Raw genomic sequence first — 18,107 nt, forward strand, 5'->3', positions numbered from 1 at the left:
GGGTAGGGAGGGATAGAATATGATTCTTGTAACCAAGGAATGATGTTCTAAATTGACTAAATTAAAAAAAAAATTAGGAGCTCTTGAATTCAGGATTACTCATAAGGAAACTTCTGGAATTAAAAAAATATCTTCGGCATTGCAATTCTTTGACCTGGGCTCAGAAAAGGAAACAGAAGACAGACAGTATTGAAAGTTCTAGGAATTCTACTCACAGGCTTTAAGTATATACTTCATATATATAGATACATATTTGTATCTCTCTATATATCATTCATATATGATTCTGCTCTATGTAGTTAATGCTGTTCCATGTGGAGTTGGCAAAAGAAATCCCCTCCCCATTTTGTTGTACCAAGATTTGGAAGTACAAGAGGATGCATACTCTAGAAGAGGAAAAAGGGTCTAAGGGATGGGTTATTTTATTGCTTTCTCTTATAGACCACAGAGAGGATGTGTTTTCTCAGAAAGAATTTATCTTCCAGAATCTCAGTCATACAATCATCAGGAGATGACAAAAGTCACCAGGGAACAATTGGAGTAGCTCCCTTTGCCCTTTCAGGAAGATGCTAGAGCTCATGCCTAGCACTATTGGAGGGGTTCCCCTCAGACAATTGTTTATGCCTTATACTTATGCTTTAGGGTACTAATTAAATTGATCAGTCCCCCCCTCCAGCATTACACAAGGAAATATATGGTGCTTAAGAAGCCATGATTTTTATGCATAATAACAACAAAAATAGCTAGTATTGATATAGCACTTTAAGGTTTGCAAAGAATTTTACAAATATTGTCTCATTTTATTCTCACAATAACCTTAGGAGTAGTTGCTATTATTATCCACATTTTATATATGAGAACACTGAGGATGACAGAGGTTAAATGACTTGCCTATTATCAAAAAGCTAGTAAGTGTCTGAGGTGAGAATTTTTAAAAATTCTACCTTCTGCCTTAGTAAAAACATTAAGATAAAAGGGCAAGGGCTAGGCAAATAGGGTTAAGTGACTTTCCCAGGTTCAAACAACTAGTAAGTGGGTAAAACTGAACCTAGAACCTCCCAAATTCAGGCCTGTGCCTTCGAACTGTCCCTGTTTTTTGTTTGTTTTGTTCTTTGAATTTTTAATTTTAAATCCTTACCTTCTGTCTTAGTAACATCTTTGAGATAGAAAGGCACTAAGGCCATATTTTAACTCATTTCTTCCTGACTCCAGGCCCAGGACTTCATCCATCATGCCTCCTATAGGCAGCTAGTATGAAGGGAAGGGAGAGAGAGAGAGAGAGAGAGAGAGAGAGAGAGAGAGAGAGAGAGAGAGAGAGAGAGAGAGAGAGAGAGAGAGAGAGAGAGAGAGAGAGAAGGAGAGAGAGAGAGGGAGGGAGAGAGAGAGAGAGAGAGAGAGAGAGAGAGAGAGAGAGAGAGAGAGAGAGAGAGAGAGAGAGAGAGAGAGGAGAGAGAGAGAAGGAGAGAGAGAGAAAGGGAGGGAGAGAGAGAGAGGGAGAGAGAGAGAGTTAGGCAGAGACAGAGAGTCAGAAAAACAGAGGCAGAGACAGAGACAGAAACAGAGACAAATAGGCAGAGACAGAGAGACTGATAGACATGGAGACAGAGACAGAGACAGATAGACACAGAGATCCAGGGAGACAGAGACAGAGACTGAGACTGAGAGAGCTAACATTTCCCCTAAATCAGGGAAGAAAATTAGAAGAAAGCAACTTTAGATAAAGGTGTTTCACTGGAGTAATGAAATTTATCAACAAAAGAAACATGAAGTACTCTACCTTCAATGCTTGAGAGTTGTATTTAGAACCTTAGTAACATCCTCTTGGAAAACAGGTATGTATTTTTCAAATACATGATGTCAAAAATAGTGGATATCTTGAAAAATAGGATGTAAGGAAGGAAAAATCAAATATAAAAATTCAACAGTACAGGAAATATTAGCAAAATCAAAATACTTAAATAATCACAAGAAAATGTGAAAAAAATCACAGACAACTCACCTATGAAACAGTACAAGAATACATCATTTAAAAATTATTGAGTCACTAAAGAATGATGAGGCAAAAATACCTTTGAAATAAATTTCTATTATTTAGTAGAAATCTCCCTAGAACTTTTGGAGCCAGAGGGGCAAGAGAAAAGCAAAACCAAAAAAGAAACAACAAAGAAATCCTGGATGTAACACATCCTGAAATATAGTTGTTAAGCTCTAGGACTTATAGGTCAAAGAAAAATAATGCAAATAGTCAAGAAGAAAAAGATGACATATTTCCCTTAATGCCTAACCTAGAGCTTTGCTCTCAAAAGACAATAAATGCTTGTTGAATATTTGCATTTGAACCAGGCTTGTAATTTTCAAAATGATTTTGCATTTTGTGTATATGTATACACACACACATAGCATAATATAATATTTGACCAAGTTTTTGGATTTTCTCTAATTCTATATTGAGTGATTTTTTCATTACTCTCTATTTTCCTTAGTATAAAATAGGACATTTCTTAACCTAGTACATAAAGCTCTCCATAGTCTACTCTATTCAACTAGTTGATTTCCAAGTTTCCTTTCAACTTTTACTTTATAATCATCTGATTTTATCTATTAGATTTTATTTCCTTGTACTTCTCTTCATATACTCTAAATTCTAGCCACATTAAACTACAGCCTGTTTTCAAAACTCAATGCATTGTTTATATTTGTGCATCCATACCTGTATTTTCTGTCCTAAATATACCCTGCTTCTCTTATCTACCTTCATAGTAATTATTTCCCTTTTAGCCTCACTTCAGGCTTCATTTCCTCTCCTTAGCCTCCCTTATCTCCCCAGCTGATAGAACTCTCTAAGTCCTTGGTCCTTAGTCAGTTTGGCCTCTTGTTTTTTTGTTTTGTTGTTTGTTTTGTTTTGTTTTGCTTTTCTTCGCCCCCTCCCCCATCAATGTTTACTTTGGTGACATCTGGTTGTATACATATTATAGTCACGTCCATCCTTGCAGTAAAATGTATATGTTTCTTGAGGGGACAAACAATTTTTATTTTCTTTTTGTTCCTAAAAACTTATAGAGCACTTTGCTCACAAGTGTCCAATAAATATTTACTAAATCATCTGAATTTAACCATTTAATAGAGAACAGAGATATAGCAATAACTAAAGATGCTATAATGTACCATTTTGAAGTTTACAAAGCAATTTACCTATACGGCACCATTTCACTTGATCATCACTGCTATGAGGCAAGTAATGAAAGGCTTATTCCCATTTTACAGATAAGAAAACAGATTCAGGGAGTTTAAGCAGCTTGCTCACAATCCCACAGCTGGTGAGCACTGAATTATGGACTCAGACTCAAGTTTCCTGAATCCAGTTATAGTGATCTTTTCACACAATACTACCGCTCAATAATCAGTTTCCCAATCTATAAAATTGGTCAGATAGCCTCAATTCAAAACAAAGGTCCCTTTCATTTTAAAATCAATAGTGCTATTATTATATATAATTATATATCACATATAGTTGGAAAAGGAAACTTTTTAGAAATGGAAACTAAAATAACAAGGAAGTTATTATAAGGTAGGTATTTTGGGAAGGGGCTCATCTTATCCATTATCGTTCGCCAAGGATGGAGGATTTCATGCAGCAGGCATGATTTTTGTTGGATCAGATTTTTTTTAAAGGAAAGACTTGCTGTGAAAGCTGCTAGTTGTCACATGGCTGATTTTTGAGTGATTCATCATTGGGGCTGGATACAAGTCATGGAATTCTTCAAGCCTGATACAGAAGGATGTACTGTGCCAGCCAAGAAATCTGGTAGACAGGCATTGTGATAAAGTCATTTCTTATTTGACTGCTTTTCTTTTTAAATAGATCCTTCTGTTACTCACAGGAAGGTGCCAGCGGCTGTTAGCTCCTGCACCCCTCCCTCCTTTCCTACTGCTCCATCACTACCCCACCCTTTCAAGAAGGACTTGATATGATAAACAGCCTCTTTATATCATTCTTTTCTCTGAGTTAGGAGGTTCTCACCTTGTAGTTTAATTTCATTTGGAGGTAATTTTCTTCAAATCTAAATTGTGATCACTGTCAGTGGTGAAGTAAAGAACATAGGGTAATCCAGATTGCTCTATTGGCCCTATTCCTAGTTGGAGATACTAGCAAATAAAGAGGTCATATTTTCAGGAAAAATGACATCAATCAATACAAAACAGTCCCATGGCCTTTGGCCCTTCCACCCCTACTCTAAACTTCCACCTGAAAAATGAGGATACATCCATCATACAGTTCCCACGGTGTATGCATTTTTATGGCTTCTATGGTTTGTCTGAGACTGGGTCTAGAAACCTAAATATCTCCAAATGACTTCTCAGTACTGTGGGATAGCACAGAACCTGATTTATTCTCAAGGCACATTTTTGGAATATTCAAGGTGAATTAAGTTAGGGGTTAGTGGAGGGAGAAAATGGCTAGACATAAATTAAGGTCCAGTTCATAGAAGTATAGTTTTCAGCTCTGGAGAGGTAAAAGTTCTACTGTTAAACTGTATGCAATCATGCCTGTTGTTTCGTGATTGCTTCCATGTACTCTATTTGAGACAATTCATAATGAAATATAGCATAAAGAAGAGAAGAACAACTGAAATGGGCAGGAGAGGGTACCAGAAACCAAAATCACATGGGAAAGAGTTGAAGGAATTTGATATCTTTGACCTCAAGAAGATATAGAAGATACAATTGTTGTTCTCAAATTTCTGGAGAATTATTATGTGGAAGAAGGAATAAACTTTTTTCTTTGACCTCAGAAGATAGATGAGAACCAGTTATAAGGCAGCAGCAAATTTACAAAACAATTGTCCAATGGTAGTAAAATGAACTAATTTTGTAGGTACTAAAATTCTTCATTACTAGATCTTCATGGTCACTGTCCATATGATCTTGACCAAAACATTTAAACTTCCTGGTTCTCAGTTTTTTGGTAATTTGAGTTCAATATGCCCCAGATGAAATCATTATCTTTCCCTTTAGAGCCATCCTTCCTGCAACTTTTCTTAGTTCTATTAAAAGCATCTGAATCTTCTTAATCATCCAGATTCACAATTTCTGAGTGATGTTTGGATTTGGTCCTTCCTCCTTTACATAGTTGTTATAATAGAAAGCAAAGTGTGATGAGAAGGGTAATGGATGCATTAATATGTTACTGATGTATTACTCTTATCTTCTATGTCCCTGGGTCCTTTTCCAAATTGGAAGGGACCAAAGCCAATGTTCAGGTGACAATTGGTTTTGCCCTTGGATACTTTTAGCTAGCTAAGTCTTCTAGTGCATTAGTGTCAACATATTTCAAGTTTAAGTTCAGGCCAAGGACAGTTTTGTGGGTCACCTATACCAGAAGGCAATGGGATAGCAGAGAAGATTTCTTTCTATTCCCTTCCTCCAACAGCCATAGCATCTAGAATAAAGCTATTTGCAAGAAACATCCTTTCTAGCAGTTTGAAAGCTTTTCAGCTTGGGTAAACCTAGGTAGAAGCCAGTAACTTAGCAATGATACACTTTGGAGAAAATGATATAGGAAGAAGCAATTCTGGTACAAACAAATGATAACATCACCCAACAGAATACTGTGGCCAGGAAGGCAGGGGGTCTATGGGGAGGACTCCAATGAGGGGAGAAAGGAAGTTAAGCTTTGACAGTACCAGAAATGTGAGCTCTCAGGGCCCCACATGTATTTTCTATATGTGTGCGTCACTATCATTGTATTCCAAGTTTGTATGCACTCTTCCCATGTATGCTATATGTTTTTGTGTTAGAGTGTTCCCCAAGATTTATTATAAGGGAAATATTTTGAAACTATTGCTTCTACTATGTCATTTTAGGAAATGTCTTTGATTTGAGTTAATTACATCCTCTGGCTGACTTTTAAGAGGAGCGCACTGATGGGGGCTTGTAAGCTATTGTATTATGAGTATAGACACACAGCAAACCCTAGAATCAGTTGTTCCTTGGAGATACAACTTATGAACATGAATGCAAGTTTGAGATGTAACCCAAAGAAGTGTTATACTTACTTTTCAACCACCTTCATCCTTCATCATACCTCCAGTACCTTCCAAGTATTGCCAATTCTGCCTCCACAACATTTCTTACATTCATTCTCTTCTAGCAATTACTTCTCATCCAGATAATTACATGGGACTCTTCATTCATTTCCCTGCTTTAGGTATCTCTTCTCTAAAAATCTCTTGAAAAACATTAAAATAATCTTTCTAAAATAATGTTCTTGGCATTTCATTTCACTGAACAGCCATTAAATATTATTTTCCTTCAAGAATTCTATATTCTAGCAAAGCTGGTCCCCTTGCTCTTCTCCAAATTCTATATACCACCATTTATCTTTATACCTTTACACAATCTGCCCCAATGTTTATAATGCATTTCCCCATTACCTTTGCCTCTTAGAATCTCCAACATCTTCTAGGTTTGGCAAATCCTTTTGTGATTCTCACAGTTATCAGTGTCCTCTGTCTTTCTCCAAATTACTTTTTGTCTACTTATTACTTATGTGTATATGTTGTATAACTCAAACAGCATGTAAGTCCCTGGAGGGCAGAAACTTTTTTCTTTATCTTCATGTCCTCTGAAACTCATGCAGTGTATGGAAGGAAGTGGATGCTTACTGTATAATTAAGATTGTCTTTCCAGGACTCCTTTTCCCAGCAGCCACTTTCCTTCTCGTGTTAGGTCCTTAAGTTTTGGAGATAAAGTTGTGAGCCCTCTCTCTCTTCTCCAGGAACTGGGGCTGGAGAGGTGGGGTGAGGCAGGAGATAGGAGAATTTTATTCAGGTGTTTTTTACTCAGGGTTCTACTTTTGTTCTTTTTATTGCTTCTACTTCAAGTGAGTATTAATAAACTTTATAAAATATAATACTTGGAGTTATTGGTTATTAATTTAAATTTTACATTTCTAAATATTAGCTGAATTCAATTCAATTGAGTTAGGAATGATTTGAGCATGTGGCAAGAACATGCCAATGATTTCCTTATCTTCCATTCAATGTTAATAGTTCATGTCCATTTATTCATACCTTCATGGAATTCATCGTTCAAGCAACCATTTTTTTTCCATAGCACTCTGCCTAAGCGAGATGTGGAGTGGATTTAAACACACACACACACACACACACACACACACACACACACACACACACACACACACACGACTCTCAGCTCATAAATTTACTTTGTTATTTGTCAAATATTATTATGGGCTTAGATATGAGGAATACTGCTACATTCTACTCTTATGGGATCAATGCTGGTTTTAATTGGCTATTCTGAAATGACAAGTTCTGGCAAGTCTTGCTAATATATGTTTTGAGTATATATATATATATATATATATATATATATATATATTTATTTATTTATTTATTTATTTATATATTTGTCAAAGAACCAGCCTGGATAAATGCAGAGAGGGTTCTCTACTAGAAAGCTGACCACTCATCTTCCCATCATTTATTTAGTCATGTAAACTCATGACATCAAATATGATGCACCAAACCAATTAAATATTAAAGAATCACAAAATATTAGGGCAGGAAGTAATCTTAGGAGTCATCTCAGCCAATCCCTTTATTTTACAGGTGAGGAAACTGTTGTGGTCTGTATTCATGGATGGAGTTACAATGAAATCACCCTTCTTTTGAAGAATGAATTGAAAAGTTGTTCACATTGTCTACATTATCAATTTATCTACATTATCAATGCCATAACCCTGTAAGAGAGGGAGGGTAGGGATTATTATTTACTATTGAATGATGTGGAAATAAGATACAGAAGTTAATTTATCCATGGTCCCCCAGTATCCATTTACTGTGTAGTAAATGATGTCATTGTGATTAGACCTCCTATCACAGCATCCTGTACTCTTTTCATTAAAATATACTGCTGCTCATATTGTTTTTCACACTTAGAGCTCCTCTACTCTCAAACAAGATAATATTTTAAAAGTATTTTGTGTAGTGTTCAGCACTGTAGATACTTAGTAAATGTTTCCTTCAGTTTCCCTCTATTCCTTATGCTGCTGGATGAACATAGATGAAATAAAGGTACCCAAAAAGCAGAGAGAGTAGGAAAAAAAAAACCAAAAAAGTGTGCTAAAGATGGCCTAACCAAAGCATAGATGCACGACCTAAAACTGTCTCGCTGCCTTTGGGGAGGAAATGATATCCCCAAAAATCACAGCTCCAGAATCATTAATTCCCAGAGTAACTAGAGTCAAGTAGAAAGGAAGCATATGAAACTTGATGAACATTAGCTTACAGGCAACTATGTAAAGAAAATGCCACTTGCATTCAGGGTGGTGTTATTTATTTAGTATTGAACAAATTTAATTTTAGGATGAGAATGTCTCTAGCCTTTCCCAAAGTTTCTCCAAGTCTTGGGATTTACTTGGTGAATAAGACTATTTAGAGAGTTTAGGGCTATGCATTTGCAGATGGGATTTTGGAGGAGAGAGTGCAATATCCAGAAGTAAATTCTAAACCTCAAAGTTAACAGCTGTCAAGACAGTGGAAGGGCTATTTTAGACAGCTTAGCAAGGCTATTTAGACAGCTTAGGGGTATAAATTTGCAGATGGGATTCTGAGGATGAGTTAGTGGAGGCAATGGGATTGGAATAGTGAAGAAAGATGCACGCAGAAGCCAAAGGAAAGCCTTGAGGCAGTTTCATCCTTATATTTCAGTGGAAGATATCTTTTGTATATTAATAAAGCAAGAATACAACCCCCAAACTCTCAGAGTCCCTGGTATCATTTATTCTTAGAGTTCTGCGTGATACAATGGTTAGCTTCTTGGAGATTTATCAGGAATTGCCTGATCCCACTTGCTGCCTCCTCTCCCAACCCCAGGGCTTGCCCCTCATACATAAACAAAAAAGGGGAAAGTAATGGACCTCCAAGGAAGTAAATTCCACTCAAGCTATCACACTGTCCTAGATCATATAATGTAGGTTGGTGTAAATTCATACCTCTAATGGGATACATTGGTAGGACCTCATTAAGAAATAGTTATATAATCTTTGTAGTGACAAAAAAGTCCAGTATGTTAGAATTGGGTTAGTATTAGAGAAGAAAACAAGGATCTGGGAAGGGGTTTCTAGGCATTTGATATTGTATGAATAACAATGAAGGCTTTCTGAAATGGAACTCTGCTCCTGGTACTGTAGAAGTGATTCTGAATTCTTGATGTCTATGTAAATGGAACACAAGCTCTGATAGGTTCCACTTAGCTGAAAAGGCTGCAGAGAAAGGATCAATGATGTTCAAGGAACAGTAGATATAGATCTTGAGAAGCTCATTATCAGATTGGTTATTTAGTAAAAAGATTTTGGGCAAAGCAACTCTTTAAGACTGTCTAAGTTTATGAAGGAATTTGGCAGAATATTACACATACCAATTAAATGATAAATTATGAGAATATGACATTCAAACTCACCTAAAGATGAACATGTATCATTAAGAAACCAGACAGCATTTCCAATAAGATTTCAGTGCTTTTTTGGATTTGTGATTTTTATCAAATGTTGAGACTCTCTCCAACAATGCAGATGGCAATCCATCTGAGTATTCTTATCTTATGCGATTTTTGTTCATTTTCTCCTATAAATATTCTTCAGGGGTTCTACCCATCATTCTAAGGATCTTCCTGTAGACTAATTGATTTTGTTTAGATATCAATAAAATATTAATAAAACATTTTCCATCATCTTATCCATATGAGGTGGACCCATGTCAAATTTTTGATAAACATGGAAAAAAAGTTGTATATCATAGGTAGGCATACTATCTGTCTGTCTTTCTATCTGTATCTGTCTATCTATCTATCTATCTATCTATCTATCTATCTATCTATCTATCTATCTATGTTTCTATTTATCTGTCTGACTGTCTATCTATCTGTCCATCTATCTACTTACTTTATCATAGATCACATGCCTATCATGGTATATTATTCATGATTAATGAGTGACTATGAAGTACATATAAAGTCACTAATTAGTCAGTAAGCACCCATTATTTATGCTATGATGTGTCAAATACATATTATACATATTTTATGAATAGAAAGATTCTAGATATGGCATGTGAGGTAAATGTACTTAATTGTTTTGCTGTCTAGTTATTTAAAACTCTTATCAGAGAGTACTGAGAAAACTGATGATGTTTTATTATCAGAGTTGCTATAAATATATATGCACAAATATATGCTATGTAACAAACATTATACAATATAATTTATATAATATGAGTAATTTTGGTATTTACATAACAAATACAACATTATAATAAATATAAATTTAATAATACATAAATAATAATAATATATTTGTGACAAATAATAAATAAATGAAACATCAAAACACATATAACCAAAAATATAACCCATATAACACACATAAATTAAATAAAATGACCATGTTGGCACAAGTTTAGTAAGTGACTCATATGATAATGATGTAGGTTGTATATGAAACATAAGTAATTAATACTATATATAAAGCACATGTGTAACAGAAAATCTTGCCTCTATCTCTATTCATATATGAAACTGTATCTGTATATGTACTCTGTTCTCTCTCCACACAGATGTATATGTACATATCTGCCTGATACATGCATATATAGGTGTGCAATATAATACATATGTAATTTATATAATGTATAGCATTTTGTTTTATATATAATATATAACAGAAATGTAACCCATATATATAACAAATTTAATTTTTATGATAGACCAAATGTAGCATAAATGTTCAAGTGCAATCAGTGACATTGCACATGTGTATATATTACATAAGGAATATATATTCTGTATGTAATATGGAATATTATTCCTTATGCAATATGGAATATATATTACATTATGTAATGTGGCATATATATTATTATACTCTGTTATATATGCAATATTCACACACCTATATGCTGTTAGATATATCTTGAATATGTTATAGTATTGTGCATGTATGCTACATATTATATAACTGCACAAATGATGAATATGTTATATATTAATATATATTTGTTGTCTCTCATCCACCTATATGGGCATGTGTAGGTGTTACACACATACACACATATTTACTTTGATACTTACAAATCACCAAAAACTTCAATCCTGAGTACATTTGTGTTCATATTTCTATCTAACATATTATGAACATATGCATATTTATGAATGTATATATGTGAGCTTTGATATTTCATATCATCAATCTCCTAAGTGAACTCTTTCTCTATGATTAGAGAACTGGATTTAGGGAGTTGTAGGTCAGAATGAAGAAATCTTCCCAAAGCCTCCACTTAAAGAGTTCCTGGGACAAATTTATCTTCATCTTTCACGAGTTGCACTGCCTTGGACTGATCTCTATGTCTCCAAGAAATCTTATCACCAAGAAATCAGTCATCCAGTGAGCTTACATCAACTCTGACACTCACACCTCATCAGTACCTTCTATACATTTTAGTCTTCTGTTTGGAGGGCTGAAGTGCTAAGGAAAGTAGGAAAGGAAATAAATGCCATTGATCCATGCTTGTCTCCATTATAAGTAATCTCCTAGGTCAGTCATTTCTTGTTCTTGTTTTGTTCTTCTCCTTCTCCTCCTTCTCCTTCTTGATCTCCTCCTCCTCCAAAACATTTGTTTGTTACATTAAAATATTCAGCCTCCCCTGGTTCCCCTTCCCCATTACAGATGGCATCATTTGACAAAAATATATTTGGTTGAGAAATAAAACTATCCACATTCAGAGGGAAAACTGTGGGAGTAGAAACACAGAAGAAAAACAACTGCTTGACTACATGGGTCGATGGGGATATGATGGGGGATATAGATTCTAAATGAACATCCTAATGCAAACATCAACAACATGGAAATAGATTTTGATCCAGGACACACAGAATACCCAGTGGAATTGCACACTGGCTATGGGAATGGTGGGTGAAGGGAAGGGAGGGAAGGAATATGATTCTTGTAACCAAGGAATAATTTTCTAACTTGACTAAACAAACAAATAAATAAATTTAAAAATTAAAAAAATATATTTGTTTAAACAAAAATGTCATATCTATAAATGTAATATATATATGTGTGTGTGTGTGTGTGTATCTTACTTATTTCTATTATTCACTTCTTTCTCTGGAGGTGTTCTTTAAACAATATTTCTATTGCTAAGTATATTCTATGGTTCTGCTCATTTTACTCTTCATAATTTAATGATGCATTTACAAAAATTGAACATATATTAAGTCACAAAAACATTATAGTTAAGTGAAGAAAAGCAGAAATATTAAGTGAATCATTTTCAGGTCATGATGCAACAAAATTACATTTAAGAAGAGACCATGAAAATACAGAACAAAAATCAAGTAGAGACTAAACTAAACAAATTATTCTTAAAGAATGAGTGGGTTATAGAATATCATTGAAACAAATAACTTTATTAAAGAAAATAATAAAAATGAGACAACATACCAAAACTTATGGAACACAGGAAAAACAGTAATTTGAGGAAAATTTAAATCTCTAAAAGCTTATATTAATAAAATATAGAAAAACAGATACCAATGAATGGGCATACCTAAAAATTAAAGGAGAGATTAACAAAAATTGAATGTAAAAAGATTACTGAATTAATAAATAAAAGTAAGAGTTGGTTTTTATTTAAAAAACAACAACAAAATAGATAAACCATTGGTTAATATGTTTTTTAAAATGAAGAAATCCAAACCATTAACATAAAAAATGAAAAGGGTGAATTTATCACTGACGAAAATGAAATGAAAGCAATTACTAGAAATTATTTTGCTCAATTATATGTGAACATATCTAACAATTTAAGTGAAATGGAAGAATACTTTGACATATAAATTGACTAGACTAAGAGAGGAAGAGATAGAATATCTAAATAAAACTATTTTAGAAAAATAAGTTGAATCAATCATAGATGAACTTCTTGAGAAAAAGGCAAAAGGACCAGATGGACTTAAAAGTGAATTTTATCAGACATTTAAAGATCTCTAATTCTAATAACTAAATTACTTAGAATAATTGGTAAAGGAGTCCTGATGAACTCCTTTCATGAAATAAATGTAATATTAAAATAATTGGTAAAGGAGTCCTGATGAACTCCTTTCATGAAATAAATGTAATATTGATACCTAAATCAGGAAGAGAAAAAAAGAGAAAGAAAATTATAGGTCAGTTTCATGAATAAATATAGATGCAAAAATTCTCAATAAAATATTAGCCAGGAGATTAAAAGAATATATCACAAAGATTTTACATTATGACCAGTCATCTCATCTGCTATCTCACATTTCATATATTAACTAGATGTAATTAATCACTTTTAATGTGTCTGATATCATTTATTGGGCATGTAGAGTATGTCCTTTATTTTGTCATATGTTACATGACATAGATCTTAAATGTATGTATACATATGTTTTCTATAATACCACAAAGGCATATCATATAACACATATGGTACATATGTAATATAGATTTGCTTTATATAATACTTCAACCATATATTCATTTTACCATTTTTATATTTATATATGTGATTTAAGCATATACGTGTTAAATACACAAACCATATAAACATACAAGTACCCTCAGTACCCTTTGTCCTTCTAATTGGAGTACAAAGAAATACTCCTTTGAAAGCCCCCATTATAAGATGATTCTCAGGTCAGGCTTCTCTTCAAATAAAATGCTTCCATATGTCTCTCAGGTATCACATGTCATCTTTTACTCATGTATAATAATAATCATATTGTCTATGTAAGATTTCACTTATTACTTCTGCCCATTACATCATTAATATGGACACTTAATATTAACTATTGTATGTTAAAGATGCTTCTAGACCCACATTCTAGCATTGTCAAAAAATAGATCTGTTTTATGCTGTATATTTCTTATATCATACACATGTACATATAATTCATTATTTGGAGGTTAAAGTATTCCCAGGCTTGAAATCATTCAACATCATGGGTTTGTTTTTTCCTATGAAGCACCTTGGGATTGCTGAAAGCAATAAACAATTAATTAAAAAGCCATCTATTTCACTTTCCCCTTCATGTTATTTTGGGACAAACTCATTTTCTTTCAATAGTGCCTGAACCAAACAGATATAGTAACTCAATAATTTGGTAAGTCAATTCCTTAAAACAAAAAACAAAACCATCGATAGTCATTACCCTCATTTTTTCATCATTTGCTTCATTTTCAACCCTTTTGAATTTAGCCTCTGATACCACTCTTTTACTGAATTTATTCTTTCCAAGGTTACTAATGATCTTTTAATTGAAAATACAATAATCTTTTCTCAGTCATCTTTCTCTATAGGATCTGACACAACTGACCATCCTTACCACATGGGTGCCCTCTCTTCTTTATTTTTTTTGGGGGGGGATCCACTCATTCCTTCTACTTTTCTGATTATTGTACTATCTCTTGCAGTTTTGTCAAACATGTTCCACTCTTGAGTCTCTTTCTGGTATCTCCATGAGTTCAACTCTCATCTCTATGCAGATGACTTCTTGATTTATATACACAGTTCTCATCTTTTCCTGAGTACTAGTCTGATATCAACATTCTTTTGGACTTCTTTCATTAGTTATGGCATCTCAAATTCAGCAGGTCTAAACCAGAACTCATTATATTTCTCCATAATATTCCTATTTTGTTGAGGGCATCACCACTAGTCTTCTAGTTACCCAAAAAACCTTGGAGTCACTTACTTTTTTCCTCACCTTCCATATCTTTTAAGTTAACTTGACTTATTCCTAGTGAACCTATGCTGTCTCCAAATGATTACTAATTCTCTTTCAAAATATTCAGAAACCATTTAATTCATTGTTAAGCCCAAATTTTCCTTGGAATCAAAGGGAAACTCACTGCTTTTTAACTTATGTACTTAAATACCCCAAACTGACTAAATAAAGAAATTATAAAACAGATGATATTCATCTTTGACCTCCCTTTTTTTTCACATTTTCTCCTTAAGGACTTTGTGCTTATTAGGTGGATATTTTTTTTCTTCCAGCCCTACCACCTCTGATTATAGAAAACAGAACTAAAAAAAAGTTTGTATGAATCAATTATCAGTAATGTTACATGTTCCCCATTATAGGAGAGCTATTTGGAAAGAATGATTATTAATGTTAAATAATCATATTGATGACAAATTTATATAGCACTAAAAATGGACAAAAAGAGTCTTTTAGCAAAGTCAAAAGCATGATTCATTGATCATGGATTTTCATGCATGGTAACATCTGGGAAAGAAGATATCCTTAAAGAGAAGGGCAATTTTAGTGCATCTCAAGTCCTATTGTGTGAGTGGCTGCTTCTTATACCAGGCCTGATTTTCTGTAATTGTGAAGAGTGAAAAAAGCAGAATGAAGAGAACATTATATACAGCAACAGAAGTATTATTTCAAGAATATTTTGTATTTGTGCAATTTCAGAGAAAAAACTGAAAATAGAAACAAACAAGATATAGTTGTATTTATTTATGTATCTTTTTTTAAAAACGTTTACCTTCTATCTTAGAATTGATCCTAGTTATTGGTTCCAAGGCAGAAGAGCAGTAAGGAGTAGGCAACTAGGCTTAAGTGTTTTGCCACTCAGCTAAGAAGAAGTGCCTGAGGTCAAATTTGAACCCAAGACCTCCTGTCTCTAGGCTTGGCTTTTTGTCCATGGAGCCACATATATCTTTGGCAAATAATGCTTTCTCTAATGTGGGGAGGGGAGAAAGGGAGGAAGGGAGATATCTGCAGATTGTAATGTAATAAACAAATAAATACATTTTAAAATTAAAAAGGAATGTTTATTATTCATTTATATGCTTGAATTTGGAATTGTATTTCTTTAGAAGTTGTTTATTTTATCTTTGCTGCTATGTCTGTGATTTGGCAAATGACAATTGGTGAATAGTGCATTCTGGGTATGTCTATGTCTACCAAGTGGCTGGACTTTGCTGAGGTGAGATATAACATATAATCCAGTTTGTTTGTTTGGTTTTTTTTTTTGGCTGCTGGCCTGGTCCAGGTCGAAGATTATTATTGGTTTAGGGGACTACCAGTGAGGAAACCCCTGTACCAATGTAGATAATTGATTACCTAGCAATTTATAATGCTAGAGAGTTCCCTTAGCTACTGAGAAGTCAGTTGTCTTGCCCAACTGGTATGTGTTAGAAGCAAAGCTTGAACTGAGGTCTTCCTGACTTGAGACCTCAACTCTCTACTACCCTATGCTGCTTAGCATATGGCTAATTAGCCTAATATATTCCAACAAAAATGTGCCTTTACTAAAACATCAAAGCCCTGCAGTTTTCATGTACCACCCTTAAAATCACTTAATCTCTCAGGGGCTCAGTTATCTTCAAATTTATACTGGTAAAGTTGGACTAGATGACTTTTTAAGTTCCCTTCCTGTCCTTACTCATGAATTCACTATGCCTGCACTAGAAATGGGATAGATCATTTAGAGTAAGATGTGAAGAAATCCAAATACTTAGGTATATTTGTGTGGTTTTCTTCCTTCCACTTAAATATTTATAGAATCAGAGATCAATGTTAATAATATCTTTGTAATATAATATTTTTCTCACACTTAAATGGGGAACTCATTTTGAATTTTCTAATAAGTTCAAAAATTTCCTTCTCACAATGGATACCCTAATCTCCAACATCATTGAGAAGATTGTGAATATCTGGCATGAATTCCTTCAATTCCTCTCTCTCTCTCTCTCTCTCTCTCTCTCTCTCTCTCTCTCTCTCTCTCTCTCTCTCTCTCTCTCTCTCTCTCTCTCTCTGTCTCTCTGTCTCTCCTCTTCCTCTGAGTCACAAAGGGTCAGATCTCTCTCTTACTTATTATGCCATTGAACCCATTCCCTCTTTCTTCCTTGGATGTTTTTCTCTAGTTTTCTCTTACACAGCTTGCATTTTTTCCTTGATAATTTTTCTTCTTTTTTGCTTATGCAGATTATCACATTTCTGTAATTTAAAAAAGTCATTCCTTGACTGTTTTTATTCCATTTAGGCACCATCATACCTCTCTCATTATTAAACTTCTGGAGATAATTGTCTACACTAGACACTTCCTATTTCTTACTACCATTTCTCCTCATTTCTCTGCAAATAGAATTCCACCCAGCATATGCTGGAGTCAGTTCAAATTTTCAGTGAGTCCATTTACATCACAAAAATAGACATATGCTGTAAATTAGTTCTGTACTTGATTTATTGTTTTGTTTATTGTCTAGACTATGCCTCAAATGTATATCATCTTCCTCTCTGCGTGTTGAAGTCCCAGTCATTCTTTAAAGCCCAAGAGAAATGCCATGAAGGATTTCCTGATGCCTAGTCACTAATGACTATCCCTTAGAGTAAGAGCAAATAGTCCTTATCTTTAGTTTTGTAACTCTAATGTACTTAGATAATATGGTAGATTATAACTTTTCTATAAGTATAAGCTTCTTGAGGGCAGGGACATGCCTTTTCCAAACACATCACCCTTAGAACCCAGCATTACCTGCTATAATGATAGTTAACATTTACATCATTGTAAAGTTTACAAAATGCTTGCTCTATGAAGTAAGCATGGCAAGCAATATCATCCCCATTTTATAGGTATGGAAAAAAAGGACTCAGAGTCCCTATTTTCCTATGGTCATAGGCTATCTGATTATGAAAGTGCCTAGGGCAATATTCAAATCAAAGGTTCCTGCCTCTAAATTTTGTACTCTATTCACCATGTCATGCCTTCTCAATACTACTTGTTGTTTAGTCATTTCAGTCATATCCTACCCTTCATGACTCCATTGGGATCTTCTCAAAGATAATGGAGTGGTTTGCTATTTCATTCTCTACTTCATTTTACAGATGAGGAAATGGAGGCAAACAGAGTTAAGTGACTTGCCCAGGGTCACGTAGTTAATAAGTGCCCAAGGTAGGATTTGAACTCATGTTTTCCTGGCTCTAGGTCCATACCATAGATTATATACCCTAAGCCCCCTACCTGCTTGTAAGTGCGTTGC

Source organism: Monodelphis domestica, chromosome 3, assembly GCF_027887165.1.
Source record: "Monodelphis domestica isolate mMonDom1 chromosome 3, mMonDom1.pri, whole genome shotgun sequence".
NCBI lineage: Eukaryota > Metazoa > Chordata > Mammalia > Didelphimorphia > Didelphidae > Monodelphis > Monodelphis domestica.